Below are 27105 nucleotides of genomic sequence, written 5' to 3' on the forward strand. Positions count from 1 at the left end.
CTGTCGCAATAAATGGACTGTAGACTGTTTGAAGGTAGTTGGCAATTCTCATTATGTCATGTACGGTGATATATTCCAAAGACTGTTGATCGCATCTTTTTATTTTGTTTTTGTAGTATCGTAGAAATTCATCCGAAAGAACTCCACTAGGAACTTCAATTACAGGATCGTGGTGTTTTGATCGCAGAGCGGACTTTATGCTGCACATACAGTCATATATGTAATGTAGAATATCCGCCAACACATTTTCAGAGAGCTCGTCAATTGTCGTAAGACGTAAATGTACTATGTAGTATGCAAGTTCATTTAGCATGTCATAATGGGTTTCCATTGTCTTCAGAAATGATGTTGTATTTGTACAAAACTGAAAAGAAATGTTCCTTTAAAATATTATCGATGTTTTACTTAGTAAAAGGCAAAGTTATACACAAATGTTTGAAAACAGCTCTAAATGTCGATGTTTTCCAATCTAAGAAAAGGCATATTTAATTATCTATGACTGTCACATTGTATAATGTTGTGTGTATGAATTATAAAAAGTCGACTACCTTATCATTACTCCGTATCAGAGTAGATTCAGGTTTATGTCATAAGCTATTTCCACAGGAGTCTTGCAACGTATTATACTGTCTATAGTGTATTTTATTTTACTTGGCGGGGCGGGGTTTCGCGACGGTCCACTGCATTATTGTGCAGGGAATGTAGTACATGTAACCAATGTAGCGTTGAATTTTAGTCGTTGATTACCGAAGATTACGGAATTAAACAATTATATTGCTCTACCTATTTTGCTCGTTTATTGAGATTACCATTATTTGCATAAGTCAGAGATAACTCCGCCCCGCCAGGTCGAATAAAACGCACAATAACAATACAACTCAGAGCACCTGCACACCCCTTAAGAAAATATTATTTATTCCATTCGTAAATGTTGAATTTTTCATCCACCAATCACAATGTACAGTTTTTATCAGCTGTTAAATGATCTTCACCCCAGATAATTACAGGAAGTAAAGGTGAAATCACTACCGGCCTGAGGCCATAAAAATGCTTTAGACAGCGACAAAATAATATTTTGTGAGGGGTATAAACCGCTACTTATTAAAGCATATGCAATCGTAGACAGACAGACTTGTTTTAATACAAAATCATTTCTTGACAATTAAACTTTTGTATTAACATTGTGACATCGCATCATAATTTATTTACATTATGGCGGACTATAAGTGCTAGTATTCGCTGGTGTGAAAAAGCTTTCATGTGTTAGTATTATATTACATTATATTGATTTATTTTTTTGGATTTAACGTCACACCGACTCAATTATAGATTATATGGCGACTTTCCAGCTTTGATGGTAGTCCCCTCGTGCCCCTCCGTGCATTATTTCATTACGAGCGGGCGCCTGGGTAGAACCATCGACCTTCCGTAAGCCAGCTGGATGGCTTCCTCACATGAAGAATTCAACGCCCCGAGTGAGGCTCGAACCCTTTTCGATGAAGGGCATGTAATTTGAAGTCAGCGACCTTAATCACTTGTCCACGGAGGTCCCCTAAATCGCAACATTAATTAAGAAATAGAAAAAGGGCAATACACTTCGTTAAGCAAACTTAGATGAAAATTAGAGAGTGCATTATACCCTGTTCTACTACAATGTGAAATACGTACATCATGTACAAATGTCCGGATGTCTGTGTCTGAATTAACTTCCGAGAAATTGAAGAAGCTGATAGTTTCTCTTTCGGCGTCAGATAACTTGATGCAGTAGTCTATCTCCATCTGAAAGTAATCAATGTTTTAATGACATTTCACAAGAAATTTCAAAGCGTGCACTTCTTCCTGCACTTTTTAATTGTATTTTAATCACGTTAAAAAAGAAATGAATCCCGGTAAATCAAATGCAGCGTTAATTAGATATGTGCAAGAATGTTATATTTATCGAAATGCTTGATTTATTAAATCCTTTACTGATTATCACGTCATTATGTTTTAACGTACTCATAATAATTGTAATCATATACTAAAGAAAATAGCAAAACATCTTTGAGATTCCATTTACCATAATAAACATGTACTACTACATTCTTACGACTTTCGGAATTAATTTTTAACACGTCAATATGGGGTATAATCTTTTGTAGATAAAAGTCCAACAGTTGATTGGAGTCGGGGTGATCAGAATCATCTACAAAGCATGGTGGCTGATGTGCTGTTCTCGTCTCTGGTATAGTGGCTCCACCTGCCATTGCCAAACAAATGTCTGAAATGTTTATGCAGAAACATTTGATTCATTGTTGTGTACTTATTGTAAATAGATAGCGCCAACGCAGGTTGTAAATAGTTCAGAGTTCTTTTCATTCAAGTACTGTTTGGGAAGTGCCCTTGTAAATTTTCATTTTTACGATAAAGCTTCATTTTCTTCTACAATAACTAAATAGTTGAGGTGAAGAGATACGTAAACAGGAAGGTATTTCATTTGATACAAAGCGAAAAAGTTTTTTTTTTTATTTTAGTAGAGAATGTTTTACTTGTGTTAAAGTAATTACTACAACAATAACTGCTTTTCGCATTTGTACATTCTAAACACCCAACACCAGAATATATACTTTCTGAAAGAAAGTATTGCTATGTTAATATAAAACAAAAGTTATAGTTGAAGGTAGTGTCTTTAAATGCTTTCAAATATCGTATAAGAATTATAGAGTCTCATATATCTAAATATCTCGTACAAACAAATCGCAAGTCCATTTCAACTGTTTAGGTTTGAAATAGGTAATGTGATATTTAGACTACTAAGTTACTGGCTTATATACCGTCTTCAAAAAGGTAAAAGCGAAAGTATCGGAAGTAGGAACTCTTACAGAGTTACAAATGTTTAGATCCTGTGGATGCAGCTATAAAAATGGTGCTTTCCGACCCAGCGGTTTGAAGTAATCCAGTTAACCAACATTTACAACACTTCCGACGCAAAATAAGGCAGTGAATTCGTTAGGAAAATTTTGAAAAACTCTTTTGATATGGAATACGCGGACGCTTTTTGAATTCAAAGGGAAATTAAAGGCATTTAAGTTTCATGAGTTACATGTTTCAAACCATATAAACATTGAAAGAGGAAATGCGCATGTATGGGAGAAAAATGTAAAGAGGAGTAGGAACTAGGTTTTTGACATATTTTTCAGTGGGACGTAAATTTAAGTTATTATTAGGTCATATCTCCGTAATGAATTCTTTAATAAGAATAAGATGCAAGGCAGAGGTGTTCTCTACTTATTATACAAATATTTAGATAGACAATTTCGTATGAACTATCGTCTTTTAACATTTTTGAATATAGATTATGATATAATAATTATTGCAAAATGTCTCGCAGAACGTATTAAGCCACTTCTGTCAAAATTAATTCATACCGATCAGAAAGGATTTCTTTAAGGTCGAATTATGGCAGAAGTAAATTGTTTTTTAACAAGATCGAACAGATTTTGCAGATGGTAACACATAGATAGGGTAATGACATTTCAAAGAAAAGTCTTTTGCAGGGTAAAATGGAATTGGAATGGGCTAATATATCTCTGGAAAAGTCCGGCTTTAATATCAAATTATTTAGGAAATTAATTTAGTTGAAATACTTTTGGTTAATTCAAAAACTGCTATACAGACAATGGTTTTAGATCTATTTTCTTCAGTTATTCCGTTCAGTAATACATGGTTGTCCAATAGCACCTCTGCTTTGCATTTTGCAAGCAGAGCCAATGGCTGTATTATAAGCCAAAATGAAAAATTTACGGTGGTATTAACATATTCCTTCGCATAAGATTGGACTTGAAGCTAGGTTAAGCTAATATGTTGATGATAAGAAAGGTCTCCAAAATTCAAGGACATAAACTGGGAAAAAAAATTATGTAAAAACCATTAGGCGTTTGTCACTGATATAATACATATTTAAATGAAATTGATTAAGAGTTGCCTAGAAATATGAAAATCGAGATACTTCACACTTAATTGTTAAAGCATAAGTTATATAAAAAATAAATTTTGAAATAGAGATCAGAAGAATTCCAGATAAGTATATCAAAGAACTTGAACAAGTTAAGCGAGACTTTCTATGAGACGACAAAAAGCAAAGAACAAATTGCAAATCGATCATGAAGATGGGGGTTTGAATATGTATATCTTATAGATAATCTTAGCAGGGTTACATGTAAAGCAATATTTAGAATTATTCACTTGGAAGTACAAAACTGGAATTCAGGAACAAATTCTCGATCCATTGTTTTACATTATTTTTCTACTTTCTAAATTTTCATCTTATATAACCATTTTGTAATATTAGAGATTTCTATAAACAAACAGAAAGTGAATGGATGAAGTTGAGACAAAAATTCAATGCCACAACTATTTCAGTTATGTTCTTATTTGGGAATTTCGAGATAAAATGATCAGGGGAACCTATATTTTCAAAAATCACACGAAAGAAATGCTGTTTGCATGAAACATGTCTCGCACCCGGTATTGTTTTATCTTATTACTATAGAACATCTTCAAAACCCTTCAAAATTGAAATACAGACAAAACTGGATATACGAATGTCATATAATCTAAGCAAGTGTTCCTCTGAAGTGCTAAAACGCTCTAAAAGAAAATTAAGTATAGCTATGATATATTTACGGTTTTAATGTCTGGTTTATATATGATGAATAGTAATCCTGAAATGTTAGATAAAGAAAATGTAAAACTTAGACAAAGATTATTTGTCTTTAAAAGAAAGAATAAAGCTATTGCAGACAGAAAAAACAAAACTGAAAGCTTGTTTGCACATGATATATCAGAAAAAAACTGTATTGGGTTAAATTCAGGCTGATTTTCTTAAAAAAAAACCAGAACAGTTCTAACAGAAATGTTTACACGACATAATACTTACAGAACATAATCGCAGTCGTATGAAAATATCAAATAGAATTTGAACTATATGCAAACGACACAGAGAAACTTTTATGCATTTTGGTATAAGACTATTGTTTTCTTTTAAATTAGAACTTGAAAAATTGTTTAAAAATGTCAACATCAGTGATTCTTCTTTTAAACTTGCTGTATTTATAGTCATTATGATGACAGGTAGATTAACAAATTGGTTAATACGATTATATATCAAATAAAATGGGAAATTTGAAAATATATAATTTAAAAAAAAAAAAAAATATTTGTAAATAGATCAGTCAGTCAGAGAATTTTATAAGCAACTAATTGTGAAATGGCACAACGTTGGTAATTAAAAACTACAGTTATATGAAATCTACTGAGCCTTTGTCGGGTACGTACATAGAATTGTTTTTCAATCATGTTTTGTCTAATGATAAATACATAGGTGCAACAACAGAAAATAAATTTTGTCACATTTTACTTTGCACTTCGATTTTGAACAAGTTCTATTTCACTGGCGAAGTAACTATCGTGTCAAAATATTATTATAAATTTATTATGCACAAGATCATCTTAATTTAATGTTTTCTTTTATGACTGTCAAACCTCGTAATGTAAATGGGGTTATCCCTATTAGGAGTTAAAAATAGATTCTTTTGTATAGTGAAACTCAACCAAGTAAAATAGAAGCTTGCTCGGTTTGATAGTATGTTCATGAGAGGTAATGAAGCATGAAATACTTCTCACATGCTCTCTAGCACAGACTTAAGTCAATCTCTAGTATACAAATATTTTGAATGGATTCCATTATAAATATAACAACTTTTAAAATCGCGTCTTGAAGTACAATTTATACCATAACTCACACTAAAACGCTGTAAGAAGATTATTTGAAGCATAGAATGCAACCAAGCAAAATAGTGGCTGACTCGATTTGATTGAGTTTGTGAAGATAATGAAATTTGCAACACACTTCTCTCCTTGCACTAGAATTCAAGGACAAAAAGACGTTTGGATAGATAGACTGAAAAGCGGAAACTTTATTCCCGAAGCCATATTTTAGGTAGCCTATAACATTGTTAATAAAACACACAATCATGTTATCAAGGCAAACTAGACTTAAGAAATATGATAAAAGTAGGGACATGGAACAGGGCCAGTCACGAGACAATAAGAGCTATTTAAGTTATGCTTACAATGCTTTATGAAGTTTTATTATTTAAAATCTTTAATAGAAAATAATATTTAGGTCCGTCATACTTCTCCTTACCTAACCTTTAACCTCTTTAAAACGTTTTAACAGTCTCATCACACATTTCAGAACAATCCACAACGAAGCAGAAACTAAATTCGAACAAATCAAAATATCAAGATCAGAAATAGAAGAAATCAAACCATGGATACAAACATTTGAGGCTAGCACCATCCCACAATTTCAAGTAGTACCAGGGATAGAAAATGGCATAAAACAGGACAAAGTCCTCAAAAAATAACACCCAAAGAAAAAACTATATTAAAGAGCAAACACATTCCGTTCAGTGTCATAATTTTATTTCAATTAAATTTTATAAACTTTGTATTAATCTTCTCCACAAAGTAGTAGTCGGTCAAAACGTAGAGAAATAAATATACAAAAAAAAAAAAACAACCTCCGTTGGCTGATGCTTCTAATTAGCTTCTCTGGCAAAATTAGCGTGCCCAAAAATCTGACCACATCTGTTAAAAAATATCCCAATAAATGTGGAGGAAGTTTACAACGTTAGAATTAAAGTCATATCTTTTTTCATTGTTGAACTCTGCTGGAGCTCACGGGGATAAATGATATCCATACTAAGAGTATCAAGCGTGATGTATTGTTATTTATTACAAACTCGTTTCTCTTCCCCGTTAAGTTACACTGGTACCGGAAACGTCAATATTTTTCCATACACTGACGCCTGAATTTCATATCGGGTGCGTGACTTAATTCAGTGTGTGTTGTTGCACTATTTTTTTACTATTTAGTTCAGTATTGTCAATCCTATTCTGGATATTGAACATATTTATGCTATTTACATAATATTTATACGTGTAGATGCGTATGTAATAAAAAGGTTATTATCTTTGCACCGGGAATTATGCACTCGTTCTTCAGCTCCTAAAGTCGCGCAATATTTCCGCTAAAGAACTCGTGCATATTTCCCGATACAAAGCTAATAACCAATAAATACAGTTACTGTTTTAATGTGTGCCTGCTTATATGGAGGAAGGCTCAAAATTAAGTTCACCTTCATAACAAATCGGCGACAAGGTGTGCTAAACTTTTTCCAAATGGAATGTGAGTTACTTGTCGAAAAACTGCATATCCAAATCTTTGTTAAAGTAATACGTGTTTTGATTACATAATATTATATGAACTTTAAGTCTGTATATTATACATGTAGTATCTTTAAATTTCGTTATCTTAGCCGTATACGCGATAAGTGAAGCTATTTTTAATTTTATTATTTATTAATGAAATAATAATAATAATAATAATAATAATAAAAAATATTATTATTATTATTATTATTACTATAAATATTGTAATTACTAATTATTATTATTATTATTATTATTATTATTATTATTATTATTATTTAAGAGTACTGTTAAAGCTTGTTTTCTGTTTATGCTTAATCTGCATGAAATGTAGACGTTCTTCCTCAGAATATCACAGTTGATATGAACTTTTATCTAAAGCACGTTATCTTGCATTTTAACGTCCTCTAACAAAAATCGGGTTAGAAGGCGAAAATAATCAAGGGTATATTTTGGCGGGGAGGCTGAACTGACGTAGCTTGTTTTCTGAAAAATCTTTTATCTCAAGTGGAATTCTAGTCTACACTCCTTGATGTCTCATAATCATAATCATATCTAAGGATATACGTTTCTGTACGGTTTTTGTATTCCGAAAAAAAGGGGAAATTTATCACATATAAATAACACTCAGAAATATTGCACCAAATCGTTTTCATATTTTAAAACGTAAACATATGAAATAGACTTTTCAGTTTCTTTTTCATTTTTGAATTCTTTCATTATATCTTATTATCATGACTGTTGTGCTGTATGATATATAAATGAATTATTCATAAATGGATTAATGAATGAATCAATCAGTAAATAAATTTAAAAATCAGTTGATAAATAGAAACATCGTATAAATTGATAATAATATATTTTATCTTATGCGGATTTTTACAGTTATAAAGGAATGTATACACTTTTTCTATACATAGCTACATTTTCTCATTGATGTCAGATATAGCTGATGCTTGAGTTTACAATATTATTTAATAAGTTTAGTAACTATTTCATCATCATTTTAAGTGCAATAACTATATCATCAAAAACTTTAGATTTAAACAAGGGCTAATATTATCTATATTTAATCACCATTGTATATCACTGACTGGTAACAACAAATCCGACGAATTCACTAATTGTGTCACCACCACAACAAAACAGGTGTGCAAATCATCACAGTATACATTATCTTCCTTCAATTACAGTTGATATTTAATCTTGATAGTGTATTATTGTAACAAAAAAAAACAACAAGATATGAAGTATGCAAGATATAAATTCTCGAAGGGATAACTTCCGTTCTATTCTGATTCACACAAACCCTTATTTTATACATAATTCTATATTTGTGGTTGGTGAAGCCACTTGAAAAGAGCGCAACAGAAAAAATAACATTCAGCAGTAACATCAACCTTTCCTAAAGGAATAGATTTTACGTTTTTTTACTACTTTCTATAAAATGTTATGAAGTCGTTAAAAGATTGATTCATCAAATCTTAACACTTCAGTTGCAAAATATAGTGACTTAGTGACTACAATGGTATATAAACAATATATATATATATATATATATATATATATATATATATATATTAAAGTTGGACATGATATTTACAGTTCAGACTATCTATGTCATAGATTATCGATATTGGTACTTTGTCCTTGTCGTTTTACAATTCGAACCCAGTTAACTTTCAGAGAGAGAAAATATAGTTATAAGACTTAATTTGTGAGACATGATAAAAGAGATTATATTATGTTATATTATGTTATGTTATGTTATGTTATGTTAAGTTATGTTATATGCAAATTGAGCCGCTGCGAATGTATAGCACAATTCGGGTGTACATGTATATATGAAGCAGCATCGAAACTAATCTTATTGGGTTAGTGGACGTTTTGTAAATAGTTTGTACCGTTCTCAGTTTTTAAAAAAAGTTCTTGTTAAACTCTATGCTCAAAGAGAAGATTTTGATTATATATTCATATGTCAAATATGTTATGGAATTTTTGTAACTACATGATCATCACGAGCTATCAGCTGAACACTAATTTTTGCTATCAAGATATGTTCCGGATGCATGAATTTATATTTCTAAAACATAGCATACGCTTTTAACTAAAACACTCATGTATTCAAATAACAAATACATCAAAAACTATTCGATGAAATATGTCATATAAATAAAGGATATTTGTTTGACTATTATCCATATATTTTGATAATACATATTACTAGCGTGTTAACAACTGAATAGAGTGGTTACAAATGCTGCATACACGACACGCACTGCGCATACATTGTCAACACTCGTATACTACAGTTAGTTTCAGTGTAAAATCGAAATATCTTTAGTAGAAGTAATATCATATACATAGTTTTTGTTCAAGAGCGGTTAGTTACCAGTGAAAATGCAAGTTATGGGTTTCGTTAACGAGCAAACGTTTTAACATTTAAAGCTCGTCTGATTTTTGAAGCTATGCAGGTCTCATTGTCATCATTAGGTGAGTATGTTGGCCGACCATAACTCAGGCTTGCATTTTGTCAGAATTATGGCCCTTTTTGTACCAAGAAAATTGGAATTTCTTGGTTAAGTTTTGTTGAGGCATACTTCACATACTTTAACAGCAATAGAGTTAAAATTTCGTAAGCTTGTTATCATCTTTAGTTGAGAAGGTTGGTCAAATACCATAACTCTTACTTGTTTTAGTCAGAATAATGGTCCTTATGTACCAGGAAATTTGGAATTTATTAGTTGTTTGTTTTGTGTATACGACCTCTCGAACAAGGCTGACAAAAGTGTGATCCAGTTGCTCAGTAACATTATATCTTAACGTTTATTATGTTTTAGATCACACGCTTGTCTTTTAATTTGTCGAAATAAGGTAAGGGTAACGCTAGTTCGTCCAGCTCAAACATAAGTGGATCTCTGAATTGAAAGAAGGGCAAAATCAGTTCTCAATCAGACTCAGTCAAACCGAGTCTGCTATTATTCTTCCTGGTTGCATTCTTTACTTCCATAGGATCTTTTTACAGATTTTTGTACTAAAATGCAACGTGTAAAAATATTATAGATGATGTAAACACAATTTTATCATTATGTGCCTGATTAAGGAAACATTGCTTTTTCGAACAATGAAGTGTAACCAATGACTGTCAATGGGTCAGCTATCAATATGTCTTAAAAGTTTGATAGTTAACATAAATGTTGTACTGTATGAATAATGTTGTTATAGATTACATAGTTTCAGAAAAATGTATGATGTAATTCATAAAAAGTTGTTGTGGCCAAAAAACAGTGGACATTGTTACATTTTACTAATATAAATGTATAAATCAAACTATATGATTTTTAGCTCGTCTGATGTTTGAAAAAAATCGACAAGGTATTGTCCTCATTGATCGTCGGCGTCGGTGTTAGTATAAATTTTTATTTAGGTCCACCATTTCGTAAAATTTATTAGAGCTGCAGCTTTGAAATTTGCACACACGCTTATCATCATCAAGTAACTGTGTAGGCCAAGAATCATGACTCTAATATGCATTTTGTCTGAATGTGTGGCCCTTTTTTGTGCTTAGAAAATTCGATTTTTTAGTTTTATTTGTTGTTCAGGTCCACTTTCCCCCCAAATAAACTGTAAGAGCTTTGCACACTTGTTTATCATTATTAGATAAGCATGTAGACCAGGAACCGTAACTCTAATCTGCATTTTGTCAGAATTATGGCCCTTTACGTACTTAGAAAATTTGAATTTCTGGGTTAATTTTTTTGTTTAGATCCATTTTACTTGAATACTATACTAACACGAGCTTTGAAACTTTGCAGACATGTTTATTATCATTAGATGAGTATGCCAAGACCCATATGTATGCTATTCATTTTGTTTTAATTTAAGCTCTTCGAGTACTTTTCTGAATTTCTTTTTATTTAGGTCCATTTTTCTTGAATTCTATAAGTGCTATAGCTTTGAAACATTGTAAACTTATTTATTACCATTAAATTTGTATGTCAATACTCATAACTTTCTCTTGCATCTTGTCAAAAGTATTAGCCTTTTAAGTTTTAACTTAGAAAATTAGTAACTCTTGTCTTATTTATTATTATTCATTTTTTTTGTCTTCAATTAATAAGAAGGCCAAGAATCATAACACTTTTCTCACATATTGTCAAGCACCTGCAGACGAGCGATGGCACTCGCAGGCTGTGCTCTTATTTGCGTTTCTGTACCTTAAAGAGGTACACATCTTGTGGTGGAGCTTAAACAAATCTGCATTTCATTTATTACTACTAATAAACTTGAAATGCTTTTGACATTACCATAATATTTCTTAACAAATTAATAACATCCAGAAACCTTGGTCAGTTAGTTTGTAGTCTCTAAATGATGTTTATATTTACATGTTTGTTTATAGCGAGATAACAGTAGCATAATCTACATTTTGGACGTATCAAATAGAAATACCATATTTTCATAGATATGCATCATGTAGTACATGCTAAAATAATAAATGTGGAAACAAATATATGGAAGATGACTTTATTATCAAAGATGAAAAACTGTACAGAGAAGTAAAGAAAAACTTAAAATGTTAAAAAATCACATGTTGATAAATAAATATTTGAAAAATTAACGTAAAATACCAGTGTCAGTGAACAAGTACATGAAATGTAAAAGAATGCAGTATGAGGTATTTAAAAAAATAATGTTATTATGGCAAATAATTAAATTATTTTTAGTTTTATACGGATTTTTTGAAAAGGGAGATTCAATTATTATTTCACCGCAGCAACAAATATGGAAATTTATTACATAAACTACTAAATTCAAAGACATAGATTCTAGGCCCTAGCCAAACTGTAATTTCGTAATATGAATGTGTACATGGTGTTGATGAAGTGTTTAATGATATAATTACTTAACATATATTAAACATTTGCCATTGTATAAAGTGATCGAATTTTCTATCATTTAGTTATACTTTTCTAACAAGTAAGCTTCCAGAAATAAAAACATGTAGTAAAATAAGTCAGATGTGAACTCCTTTAATGGAAACTATAAAATTCAACAGCGGTCTTATCAAAATCGCATACGTAAAAAAGTTAATAAACAAAAATAAATTATGTATAAAGTGTGTGTGAATATTCCTTATCAAATAAAGATAACATTGTTCCAGTTTACCATGGCTTTACTATTCCCAATACTATCGGTACCTTGATAGGCAAACTTAAGTACCAACAACCAATGTATTAACAGACAGTTAATGTAAACAAATGCATTTATCTATAATTTTAAGTGCATACATGTAAAATTGGTAAAAAAATCTATGATGTCTAAGTTTAATAGATTGATCAAAACCTTGATATGAGCATTGCATTTTATGAACATAAAAATACTGCTTTAGTAATATCAACAAAGTGAAATATTTGCATTGTCGGCATTTAGCACAGGTTAGTAAAGGTCACATTTTCTGTATTTTTTTATTTAAATGTTTGTGATCAGAAACAGAAAAGTTCTGCTTTACAGACATAAAGATACTGTCGCAATAAATGGACTGTAGACGGTTTGAAGGTAGTTGGCAATTCTCATAATGTCATGTACAGTGATATATTCCAAAGACTGTTGATCGCATCTTTTTATTTTACCTTCGTAGTATCGTAGAAAATCATCAGAGAGGTCACCACTAGGAACTTCAGTTACAGGGTCGTTGTGTTTTGATCTCAGAGTGGACTTAATGCTGCACATACAGTCATATATGTTATATAGAATGTCCGCCAACACATTTTCAGAGTGCTCGTCAATTGTCGTAAGACGTAAATGTACTATGTAGTATGCAAGTTCATTTAGCATGTCATAATGGGTTTCCATTGTCTTCAGAAATGATGTTGTATTTGTACAAAACTGAAAAGAAATGTTCCTTTAAAAATATTATCGATGTTTTACTTAGTAAAAGGCAAAGTTATACACAAATGTTTGAAAACAGCTCTAAATGTCTATGTTTTCCAATCTAAGAAAAGGCATATTTAATTATCTATGACTGTCACATTGTATAATGTTGTGTGTATGAATTATAAAAAGTCGACTACCTTATCATTACTCCGTATCAGAGTAGATTCAGGTTTATGACATAAGCTATTTCCACAGGAGTCTTGCAACGTATTATACTGTCTATAGTGTATTTTATTTAACTTGGCGGGGCGGGGTTTCGCGACGGTCCACTGCATTATTGTGCAGGGAATGTAGTACATGTAACCAATGTAGCGTTGAATTTTAGTCGTTGATTACCGAAGATTACGGAATTAAACAATTATATTGCTCTACCTATTTTGCTCGTTTATTGAGATTACCATTATTTGCATAAGTCAGAGATAACTCCGCCCCGCCAGGTCGAATAAAACGCACAATAACAATACAACTCAGAGCACCTGCACACCCCTTAAGAAAATATTATTTATTCCATTCGTAAATGTTGAATTTTTCATCCACCAATCACAATGTACAGTTTTTATCAGCTGTTAAATGATCTTCACCCCAGATAATTACAGGAAGTAAAGGTGAAATCAATACCGGCCTGAGGCCATAAAAATGCTTTAGACAGCGACAAAATAATATTTTGTGAGGGGTATAAACCGCTACTTATTAAAGCATATGCAATCGTAGACAGACAGACTTGTTTTAATACAAAATCATTTCTTGACAATTAAACTTTTGTATTAACATTGTGACATCGCATCATAATTTATTTACATTATGGCGGACTATAAGTGCTAGTATTCGCTGGTGTGAAAAAGGTTTCATGTGTCAGTATTATATTACAATATATTGATTTATTTTTTTTGGATTTAACGTCGCACCGACTCAATTATAGATGATATGGCGACTTTCCAGCTTTGATGGAAGTCCCCTCGTGCCCCTCCGTGCATTATTTCATTACGAGCGGGCGCCTGGGTAGAACCACCGACCTTCCGTAAGCCAGCTGGATGGCTTCCTCACATGAAGAATTCAACGCCCCGAGTGAGGCTCGAACCCTTTTCGATGAAGGGCATGTAATTTGAAGTCAGCGACCTTAATCCCTTGTCCACGGAGGTCCCCTAAATCGCAACATTAATTAAGAAATAGAAAAAGGGCAATACACTTCGTTAAGCAAACTTAGATGAAAATTAGAGAGTGCATTATACCCTGTTCTACTACAATGTGAAATACGTACATCATGTACAAATGTCCGGATGTCTGTGTCTGAATTAATTTCCGAGAAATTGAAGAAGCTGGTAGTTTCTCTTTCGGCGTCAGATAACTTGATGCAGTAGTCTATCTCCATCTGAAAGTAATCAATGTTTTAATGACATTTCACAAGAAATTTCAAAGCGTGCACTTCTTCCTGCAATTTTAATTGTATTTTAATCACGTTAAAAAAGAAATGAATCCCGGTAAATCAAATGCAGCGTTAATTAGATATGTGCAAGAATGTTATATTTATCGAAATGCTTGATTTATTAAATCCTTTACTGATTATCACGTCATTATGTTTTAACGTACTCATAATAATTGTAATCATATACTAAAGAAAATAGCAAAACATCTTTGAGATTCCATTTACCATAATAAACATGTACATACTACATTCTTACGACTTTCGGAATTAATTTTTAACACGTCAATATGGGGTATAATCTTTTGTAGATAAAAGTCCAACAGTTGATTGGACTCGGGGTGATCAGAATCATCTACAAAGCATGGTGGCTGATGTCCTGTTCTCGTCTCTGGTATAGTGGCTCCACCTACCATTGCCAAACAAATGTCTGAAATGTTTATGCAGAAACATTTGATTCATTGTTGTGTACTTATTGTAAATAGAAAGCGCCAACGCAGGTTGTAAATAGTTCAGAGTTCTTTTCATTCAAGTACTGTTTGGGAAGTGCCCTTGTAAATTTTCATTTTTACGATAAAGCTTCATTTTCTTCTACAATAACTAAATAGTTGAGGTGAAGAGATACGTAAACAGGAAGGTATTTCATTTGATACAAAGCGAATAAGTTTTTTTTTATTTTAGTAGAGAATGTTTTACTTGTGTTAAAGTAATTACTACAACAATAACTGCTTTTCGCATTTGTACATTCTAAACACCCAACACCAGAATATATACTTTCTGAAAGAAAGTATTGCTATGTTAATATAAAACAAAAGTTATAGTAGAAGGTAGTGTCTTTAAATGCTTTCAAATATCGTATAAGAATTATAGAGTCTCATATATCTAAATATCTCGTACAAACAAATCGCAAGTCCATTTCAACTTTTTAGGTTTGAAATAGGTAATGTGATATTTAGACTACTAAGTTACTGGCTTATATACCGTCTTCAAAAAGGTAAAAGCGAAAGTATCGGAAGTAGGAACTCTTACAGAGTTACAAATGTTTAGATCCTGTGGATGCAGCTATAAAAATGGTGCTTTCCGACCCAGCGGTTTGAAGTAATTCAGTTAACCAACATTTACAACACTCCCGACGCAAAATAAGGCAGTGAATTCGTTAGGAAAATTTTGAAAAACTCTTTTGATATGGAATACGCGGACGCTTTTTGAATTCAAAGGGAAATTAAAGGCATTTAAGTTTCATGAGTTACATGTTTCAAACCATATAAACATTGAAAGAGGAAATGCGCATGTATGGGAGAAAAATGTAAAGAGGAGTAGGAACTAGGTTTTTGACATATTTTTCAGTGGGACGTAAATTTAAGTTATTATTAGGTCATATCTCCGTAATGAATTCTTTAATAAGAATAAGATGCAAGGCAGAGGTGTTCTCTACTTATTATACAAATATTTAGATAGACAATTTCGTATGAACTATCGTCTTTTAACATTTTTGAATATAGATTATGATATAATAATTATTGCAAAATGTCTCGCAGAACGTATTAAGCCACTTCTGTCAAAATTAATTCATACCGATCAGAAAGGATTTCTTTAAGGTCGAATTATGGCAGAAGTAAATTGTTTTTTAACAAGATCGAACAGATTTTGCAGATGGTAACAAATAGATAGGGTAATGACATTTCAAAGAAAAGTCTTTTGCAGGGTAAAATGGAATTGGAATGGGCTAATATATCTCTGGAAAAGTCCGGCTTTAATATCAAATTATTTAGGAAATTACTTTAGTTGAAATACTTTTGGTTAATTCAAAAACTGCTATACAGACAATGGTTTTAGATCTATTTTCTTCAGTTATTCCGTTCAGTAATACATGGTTGTCCAATAGCACCTCTGCTTTGCATTTTGCAAGCAGAGCCAATGGCTGTATTATAAGCCAAAATGAAAAATTTACGGTGGTATTAACATATTCCTTCGCATAAGATTGGACTTGAAGCTAGGTTAAGCTAATATGTTGATGATAAGAAAGGTCTCCAAAATTCAAGGACATAAACTGGAAAAAAAACTATGTAAAAACCATTAGGCGTTTGTCACTGATATAATACATATTTAAATGAAATTGATTAAGAGTTGCCTAGAAATATGAAAATCGAGATACTTCACACTTAATTGTTGAAGCATAAGTTATATAAAAAATAAATTTTGAAATAGAGATCAGAAGAATTCCAGATAAGTATATCAAAGAACTTCAACAAGTTAAGCGAGACTTTCTATGAGACGACAAAAAGCAAAGAACAAATTGCAAATCGATCGTGAAGATGGGGGTTTGAATATGTATATCTTATAGATAATCTTAGCAGGGTTACATGTAAAGCAATATTTAGAATTATTCACTTGGAAGTACAAAACTGGAATTCAGGAACAAATTCTCGATCCATTGTTTTACATTATTTTTCTACTTTCTAAATTTTCATCTTATATAACCATTTTGTAATATTAGAGATTTCTATAAACAAACAGAAAGTGAATGGATGAAGTTGAGACAAAAATTCAATGCCACAACTATTTCAGTTATGTTCTTATTTGGGAATTTCGAGATAAAATGATCAGGGGAACCTATATTTTCAAAAATCACACGAAAGAAATGCTGTTTGCATGAAACATGTCTCGCACCCGGTATTGTTTTATCTTATTACTATAGAACATCTTCAAAACCCTTCAAAATTGAAATACAGACAAAACTGGATATACGAATGTCATATAATCTAAGCAAGTGTTCCTCTGAAGTGCTAAAACGCTCTAAAAGAAAATTAAGTATAGCTATGATATATTGACGGTTTTAATGTCTGGTTTATATATGATGAATAGTAATCCTGAAATGTTAGATAAAGAAAATGTAAAACTTAGACGAAGATTATTTGTTTTTAAAAGAAAGAATAAAGCTATTGCAGACAGAAAAAACAAAGCTGAAAGCTTGTTTGCAAATGATATATCAGAAAAAAACTGTATTGGGTTAAATTCAGGCTCATTTTCTTACAAAAAAGCAGAACAGTTCTAACAGAAATGTTTACACGACATAATACTTACAGAACATAATCGCAGTCGTATGAAAATATCAAATAGAATTTGAACTATATGCAAACGACACAGAGAAACTTTTATGCATTTTGGTATAAGACTATTGTTTTCTTTTAAATTAGAACTTGAAAAATTGTTTAAAAATGTCAACATCAGTGATTCTTCTTTTAAACTTGCTGTATTTATAGTCATTATGATGACAGGTAGATTAACAAATTGGTTAATACGATTATATATCAAATAAAATGGGAAATTTGAAAATGTATAATTTAAAAAAAAAATATTTGTAAATAGATCAGTCAGTCAGAGAATTTTATAAGCAACTAATTGTGAAATGGCACAACGTTGGTAATTAAAAACTACAGTTATATGAAATCTACTGAGCCTTTGTCGGGTACGTACATAGAATTGTTTTTCAACCATGTTGTGTCTAATGATAAATACATAGGTGCAACAACAGAAAATAAATTTTGTCACATTTTACTTTGCACTTCGATTTTGAACAAGTTCTATTTCACAGGCGAAGTAACTATCGTGTCAAAATATCATTATAAATTTATTATGCACAAGATGATCTTAATTTAATGTTTTCTTTTATGACTGTCAAACCTCGTAATGTAAATGGGGTTATCCCTATTAGGAGTTAAAAATAGATTCTTTTGTATAGTGAAACTCAACCAAGTAAAATAGAAGCTTGCTCGGTTTGATAGTATGTTCATGAGAGGTAATGAAGCATGAAATACTTCTCACATGCTCTCTAGCACAGACTTAAGTCAATCTCTAGTATACAAATATTTTGAATGGATTCCATTATAAATATAACAACTTTTAAAATTGCGTCTTGAAGTACAATTTATACCATAACTCACACTAAAAAGCTGTAAGAAGATTATTTGAAGCATAGAATGCAACCAAGCAAAATAGTGGCTGACTCGATTTGATTGAGTTTGTGAAGATAATGAAATTTGCAACACACTTCTCTCCTTGCACTAGAATTCAAGGACAAAAAGACGTTTGGATAGATAGACTTAAAAGCGGAAACTTTATTCCCGAAGCCATATTTTAGGTAGCCTATAACATTGTTAATAAAACACACAATCATGTTATCAAGGCAAACTAGACTTAAGAAATATGATAAAAGTAGGGACATGGAACAGGGCCAGTCACGAGACAATAAGAGCTATTTAAGTTATGCTTACAATGCTTTATGAAGTTTTATTATTTAAAATCTTTAATAGAAAATAATATTTAGGTCCGTCATACTTCTCCTTACCTAACCTTTAACCTCTTTAAAACGTTTTAATAGTCTCATCACACATTTCAGAACAATCCACAACGAAGCAGAAACTAAATTCGAACAAATCAAAATATCAAGATCAGAAATAGAAGAAATCAAACCATGGATACAAACATTTGAGGCTAGCACCATCCCACAATTTCAAGTAGTACCAGGGATAGAAAATGGCATAAAACAGGACAAAGTCCTCAAAAAATAACACCCAAAGAAAAAACTATATTAAAGAGCAAACACATTCCGTTCAGTGTCATAATTTTATTTCTATTAAATTTTATAAACTTTGTATTAATCTTCTCCACAAAGTAGTAGTCGGTCAAAACGTAGAGAAATAAATATACAAAAGAAAAAAAAACAACCTCCGTTGGCTGATGCTTCTAATTAGCTTCTCTGGCAAAATTAGCGTGCCCAAAAATCTGACCACATCTGTAAAAAAAACCCCCAATAAATGTGGAGGAAGTTTACAACGTTAGAATTAAAGTCATATCTTTTTTCATTGTTGAACTCTGCTGGAGCTCACGGGGATAAATGATATTAATACTAAGAGTATCAAGCGTGATGTATTGTTATTTATTACAAACTCGTTTCTCTTCCCCGTTAAGTTACACTGGTACCGGAAACGTCAATATTTTTCCATACACTGACGCCTGAATTTCATATCGGGTGCGTGACTTAATTCAGTGTGTGTTATTGCACTATTTTTTTACTATTTAGTTCAGTATTGTCAATCCTTTTCAGGCTGTTGAACATATTTATGCTATTTACATAATATTTATACGTGTAGATGCGTATGTAATAAAAAGGTTATTATCTTTGCACCGGGAATTATGCACTCGTTCTTCAGCTCCTAAAGTCGCGCAATATTTCCGCTAAAGAACTCGTGCATATTTCCCGATACAAAGCTAATAACCGATAAATACAGTTACTGTTTTAATGTGTGCCTGCTTATATGGAGGAAGGCTCAAAATTAAGTTCACCTTCATAACAAATCGGCGACAAGGTGTGCTAAACTTTTTCCAAATGGAGCGTGAGTTACTTGTCGAAAAACTGCATATCCAAATCTTTGTTAAAATAATACGTGTTTTGATTACATAATATTATATGACCTTTAAGTCTGTATATTATACATGTAGTATCTTTAAATTTCGTTATCTTAGCCGTATACGCGATAAGTGAAACTATTATTAATTTTATTATTTATTAATGAAATAATAATAATAATAATAATAATAAAAATTATTATTATTACTATAAATATTGTAATTACTAATAATTATTATTATTATTATTATTATTTAAGAGTACTGTTAAAGCTTGTTTTCTGTTTATGCTTAATCTGCATGAAATGTAGACGTTCTTCCTCAGAATATCACAGTTGATATGAACTTTTATCTAAAGCATTACCTTGCATTTTAACGTCCTCTAACAAAAATCGGGTTAGAAGGCGAAAATAATCAAGGGTATATTTTGGCGGGGAGGCTGAACTGACGTAGCTTGTTTTCTGAAAAATCTTTTATCTCAAGTGGAATTCTAGTCTACACTCCTTGATGTCTCATTATTATAATCATATCTAAGGATATACGTTTCTGTACGGTTTTGTATTCCGAAAAAAAAAGGGGAAATTTATCACATATAAATAACACTCAGAAATATTGCACCAAATCGTTTTCATATTTTAAAACGTAAACATATGAAATAGAGTTTTCAGTTTCTTTTTCATTTTTGAATTCTTTCATTATATCTTATTATCATGACTGTTGTGCTGTATGATATATAAATGAATTATTCATAAATGGATTAATGAATGAATCAATCAGTAAATAAATTTAAAAATCAGTTGATTAATAGAAACATCGTATAAATTGATAATAATATATTTTATCTTATGCGGATTTTTACAGTTATAAAGGAATGTATACACTTTTCTATACATAGCTACATTTTCTCATTGATGTCAGATATAGCTGATGCTTGAGTTTACAATATTATTTAATAAGTTTAGTAACTATTTCATCATCATTTTAAGTGCAATAACTATATCATCAAAAGCTTTGGATTTAAACAAGGGCTTATATTATCTATATTTAATCACCATTGTGTATCACTGACTGGTAACAACAAATCCGACGAATTCACTAATTGTGTCACCACCACAACAAAACAGGTGTGCAAATCATCACAGTATACATTATCTTCCTTCAATTACAGTTGATATTTAATCTTGATAGTGTATTATTGTAACAAAAAAACAACAAGATATGAAGTATGCAAGATATAAATTCTCGAAGGGATAACTTCCGTTCTATTCTGATTCACACAAACCCTTATTTTATACATAATTCTATATTTGTGGTTGGTGAAGCCACTTGAAAAGAGCGCAACAGAAAAAATAACATTCAGCAGTAAGATCAACCTTTCCTAAAGGAATAGATTTTACGTTTTTTACTACTTTCTATAAAATGTTATGAAGTCGCTAAAAGATTGATTCATCAAATCTTAACACTTCAATTGCAAAATATAGTGACTACAATGGTATATAAACAATATATATATATATATATCTTAAAGTTGGACATGATATTTACAGTTCAGACTATCTATGTCATAGATAATCGATATTGGTACTTTGTCCTTGTCGTTTTACAATTCGAACCCAGTTGACTTTCAGAGAGAGAAAATATAGTTAAAAGACTTAATTTGTGAGACATGATAAAAGAGATTATATTATGTTATATTATGTTATGTTAAGTTATGTTATATGCAAATTGAGCCGCTGCTAATGTATAGCACAATTCGGGTGTACATGTATATATGAAGCAGCATCGAAACTAATCTTATTGGGTTAGTGGACGTTTTGTAAATAGTTTGTACCGTTCTCAGTTTTTAAAAAAAGTTCTTGTTAAACTCTATGCTCAAAGAGAAGATTTTGATTATATATTCATATGTCAAATATGTTATGGAATTTTTGTAACTACATGATCATCACGAGCTATCAGCTGAACACTAATTTTTGCTATCAAGATATGTTCCGGATGCATGAATTTATATTTCTAAAACATAGCATACGCTTTTAACTAAAACACTCATGTATTCAAATAACAAATACATCAAAAACTATTCGATGAAATATGTCATATAAAATAAAGGATATTTGTTTGACTATTATCCATATATTTTGATAATACATATTACTAGCGTGTTAACAACTGAATAGAGTGGTTACAAATGCTGCATACACGACATGCACTGCGCATACACTGTCAACACTCGTATACTACAGTTAGTTTCAGTGTAAAATCGAAATATCTTTAGTAGAAGTAATATCATAAACATAGTTTTTGCTCAAGAGCGGTTAGTTACCAGTGAAAATGCAAGTTATGGGTTTCGTTAACGAGCAAACGTTTTAACATTTAAAGCTCGTCTGATTTTTGAAACTATGCAGGCCTGATTGTCATCATTAGGTGAGTATGTTGGCCGACCATAACTCAGGCTTGCATTTTGTCAGAATTATGGCCCTTTTTGTACCAAGAAAATTGGAATTTCTTGGTTAAGTTTTGTTGAGGCATACTTCACATACTTTAACAGCAACAGAGTTAAAACTTCGTAAGCTTGTTATCATCTTTAGTTGAGAAGGTTGGTCAAATACCATAACTCTTACTTGTTTTAGTCAGAATAATGGTCCTTATGTACCAGGAAATTTGGAATTTATTAGTTGTTTGTTTTGTGTATACGACCTCTCGAACAAGGCTGACAAAAGTGTGATCCAGTTGCTCAGTAACATTATATCTTAACGTTTATTATGTTTTAGATCACACGCTTGTCTTTTAATTTGTCAAAATAAGGTAAGGGTAACGCTAGTTCGTCCAGCTCAAACGTAAGTGGATCTCTGAATTGAAAGAATGGCAAAATCAGTTCTCAATCAGACTCAATGAAACCGAGTCTGCTATTATTCTTCCTGGTTACATTCTTTACTTCCACAGGATCTTTTTACAGATTTTTGTACTAAAATGCAACGTGTAAAAATATTATAGATGATGCAAACAGAATTTTATCATTATGTGCCTGATTAAGGAAACATTGCTTTTTCGAACAATGAAGTGTAACCATTGACTGTCAATGGGCCAGCTATCAATATGTCTTAAAAGTTTAATAGTTAACATAAATGTTGTACTGTATGAATAATGTTGTTGTAGATTACATAGTTTCAGTAAAATGTATGATGTAATTCATAAAAAGTTGTTGTGGCCAAAAAACAGTGGACATTGTTACATTTTACTAATATAAATGTAGAAATCAATCTATATGATTTTTAGCTCGTCTGATGTTTGAAAAAAATCGACAAGGTATTGTCCTCATTGATCGTCGGCGTCGGTGTTAGTATAAACTTTTATTTAGGTCCACCATTTTGTAAAATTTATAAGAGCTGCAGCTTTGAAATTTGCACACATGCTTATCATCATCAAGTAACTGTGTAGGCCAAGAACCATGACTCTAATATGCATTTTGTCTGAATGTGTGGCCCTTTTTTGTACTTAGAAAATTCGATTTTTTTAGTTTTATTTGTTGTTCAGGTCCACTTTCCCCCCAAATAAACTGTAAGAGCTTTGCACACTTGTTTATCATTATTAGATAAGCATGTAGACCAGGAACCGTAACTCTAATCTGCATTTTGTCAGAAATATGGCCCTTTTCGTACTTAGAAAATTTGAATTTCTGGGTTAAATTTTTTGTTTAGATCCACTTTACTTGAATACTATACTAACACGAGCTTTGAAACTTTGCAGACATGTTTATTATCATTAGATGAGTATGCCAAGACCCATATGTATGATATTCATTTTGTTTTAATTTAAGCTCTTCGAGTACTTTTCTGAATTTCTTTTTATTTAGGTCCATTTTTCTTGAATTCTATAAGTGCTATAGCTTTGAAAATTGTAAACTTATTTATTACCATTAAATTTGTATGTGAATACTCATAACTTTCTCTTGCATCTTGTCGAAAGTATTAGCCTTTTAAGTTTTAACTTAGAAAATTAGTAACTCTTGTCTTATTTATTATTATTCATTTTTTTTGTCTTCAATTAAGATTAATAAGAAGGCCAAGAATCATAACACTTTCCTCACATATTGTCAAGCACCTGCAGACGAGCGATGGCACTCGCAGGCTGTGCTCTTATTTGCATTTCTGTACCTTAAAGAGGTACACATCTTGTGGTGGAGCTTAAACAAATCTGCATTTCATTTATTACTACTAATAAACTTGAAATGCTTTTGACATTACCATAATATTTCTTAACAAATTAATAACATCCAGAAACCTTGGTCAGTTAGTTTGTAGTCTCTAAATGATGTTTATATTTACCTGTTTGTTTATAGCGAGATAACAGTAGCATAATCTACATTTTGGACGTATCAAATAGAAATACCATATTTTCATAGATATGCATCATGTTGTACATGCTAAAATAATAAATGTGGAAACAAATATATGGAAGATGACTTTATTATCAAAGATGAAAAACTGTACAGAGAAGTAAAGAAAAACTTAAAATGTTAACAAATCACATGTTGATAAATAAATCAACGAAAAATTAACGTAAAATACCAGTGACAGTGAACAAGTACATGAAATGTAAAAGAATGCAGTATGAGGTATTTAAAAAAATAATGTTATTATGGCAAATAATTAAATTATTTTTAGTTTTATACGGATTTTTTGAAAAGAGTGATTCAATTATTATTTCACCGCAGCAACAAATATGGAAATTTATTACATACACTACTAAATTCAAAGACATAGATTCTAGGCCCTAGCCAAACTGTAATTTCGTAATATGAATGTGTACATGGTGTTGAGGAAGTGTTTAATGATATAATTACTTAACATTTGCCATCGTATAAAGTGATCGAATTTTCTATCATTTAGTTATACTTTTCTAACAAGTAGGCTTCCAGAAATAAAAACATGTAGTAAAATAAGTCAGATGTGAACTCCTTTAATGGAAACTATAAAATTCAACAGCGGTCTTATCAAAATCGCATACGTAAAAAAGTTAATAAACAAAAATAAATTATGTATAAAGTGTGTGTGAATATTCCTTATCAAATAAAGATAACATTGTTCCAGTTTACCATGGCTTTACTACTCCCAATACTATCGGTACCTTGATAGGCAAACTTAAGTACCAACAACCAATGTATTAACAGACAGTTAATGTAAACAAATGCATTTATCTATAATTTTAAGTGCATACATGTAAAATTGGTAAAAAAATCTATGATGTCTAAGTTTAATAGATTGATCAAAACCTTGATATGAGCATTGCATTTTATGAACATAAAAATACTGCTTTAGTAATATCAACAAAGTGAAATATTTGCATTGTCGGCATTTAGCACAGGTTAGTAAAGTTCACATTTTCTGTATTTTTTTATTTAAATGTTTGTGATCAGAAACAGAAAAGTTCTGCTTTACAGACATAAAGATACTGTCGCAATAAATGGACTGTAGACGGTTTGAAGGTAGTTGGCAATTCTCATAATGTCATGTACAGTGATATATTCCAAAGACTGTTGATCGCATCTTTTTATTTTACCTTCGTAGTATCGTAGAAATTCATCAGAGAGGACACCACTAGGAACTTCAATTACAGGATCGTTGTGTTTTGATCTCAGAGTGGACTTAATGCTGCACATACAGTCATATATGTTATGTAGAATGTCCGCCAACACATTTTCAGAGTGCTCGTCAATTGTCGTAAGACGTAAATGTACTATGTAGTATGCAAGTTCATTTAGCATGTCATAATGGGTTTCCATTGTCTTCAGAAATGATGTTGTATCTGTACAAAACTAAAACGAAATATTTCTCTTACATAAAAATATTTAGTGCATTACTGAGTCAAAGACAAAATGATACATAAATGCATTTTCATAAAAACAACTGTATAACGGACATATATCTTAAAAATGGATATTCCCTCCTATTCGTTATCACTAGGGGCATCCATAGCCGAGCGGTTAAAGTAGCTGACTTCAAAGCATTTGCATCTCAACAATGTGAGTTCGAGTCACTGTCGGGGCGTTGAATTTTTCATGTAAGGAAAACGCCCTGGCTTGCGCAAGGCCGGTGGTTCTACCCAGATGCCTGAAATAATGCACGGAGGGGACACCTGGGAACATCCTTCGCCACCAGTGCATATTATCTTGAACGATGGAGATTATCACCAATCTTAACCAATAAATCCACCTATAATTACTCTGTTCGGCTAAAGATGTTGCTACTTCAAAACTATTAGCACACGTAATCGGCAAAAAGCAAGCAAACAAAATCAACTTGCTTGAGCTGCATTGAAAACCTTTATCGTGTCTAGATATTCTCAGAATTTCTTAATTTATATTTGTATGCGACCACGAAAACCAGAATTTAACCATTCTTTTGTTGCTTCATTTTAATATGAAGTAAAAGGAATTTCGTCAACGACAAAGAACCGTTTGTGAGGACTTTAAACTACTACTTGCTAAAGCATATGCAATTGTAGACGACAACATTTTCAGGTAGAGAAAACATTTTATGTCAAATTCGCTTTTTTAAACTTTGAAATATATGGCCGTCTTCTAAATTATGGCTTGTCAAACTTACTTAGCTCTGCATCAATTCGCCGGTGTGAATAGATCATACATATTATATCAATTTCTGTCAGAACAATTCTTGAACTTTTCAAAGAGTCAGTGTTATATTTTAGAACAAGACTTTTTAGAGCATATCCTTCAATTCGTCTAATTGTGTTCAAATACACTATATCCTATTTCATTTAAAATGTCAAATACGTACATGATGTAAAAATGTCCGGCTGTCGGTGTCTGAATTTATTGCTGAGAAATTGAAAAAGCTGGCAGTTTCTCTTTCGACATGAGATAACCTGATGCAGTATTCTATCTCCATCTGAGTATAATTAATATAATAATGACATGCATGTCATCCTGCTATATTTTATTCTATTTTAATCATGTTATAAAAGAAATACATTTTCGTAAATCAGTGATAGCATTATTAGATATATTTTAGTAATTAGGTTCGTATGTCCAAGAATCTTATATTCGAATATAGTATTTATTATTT

The sequence above is a fragment of the Mercenaria mercenaria genome, chromosome 9, assembly GCF_021730395.1.
Source record: "Mercenaria mercenaria strain notata chromosome 9, MADL_Memer_1, whole genome shotgun sequence".
In the NCBI taxonomy this organism is placed as follows: Eukaryota; Metazoa; Mollusca; class Bivalvia; order Venerida; family Veneridae; genus Mercenaria; species Mercenaria mercenaria.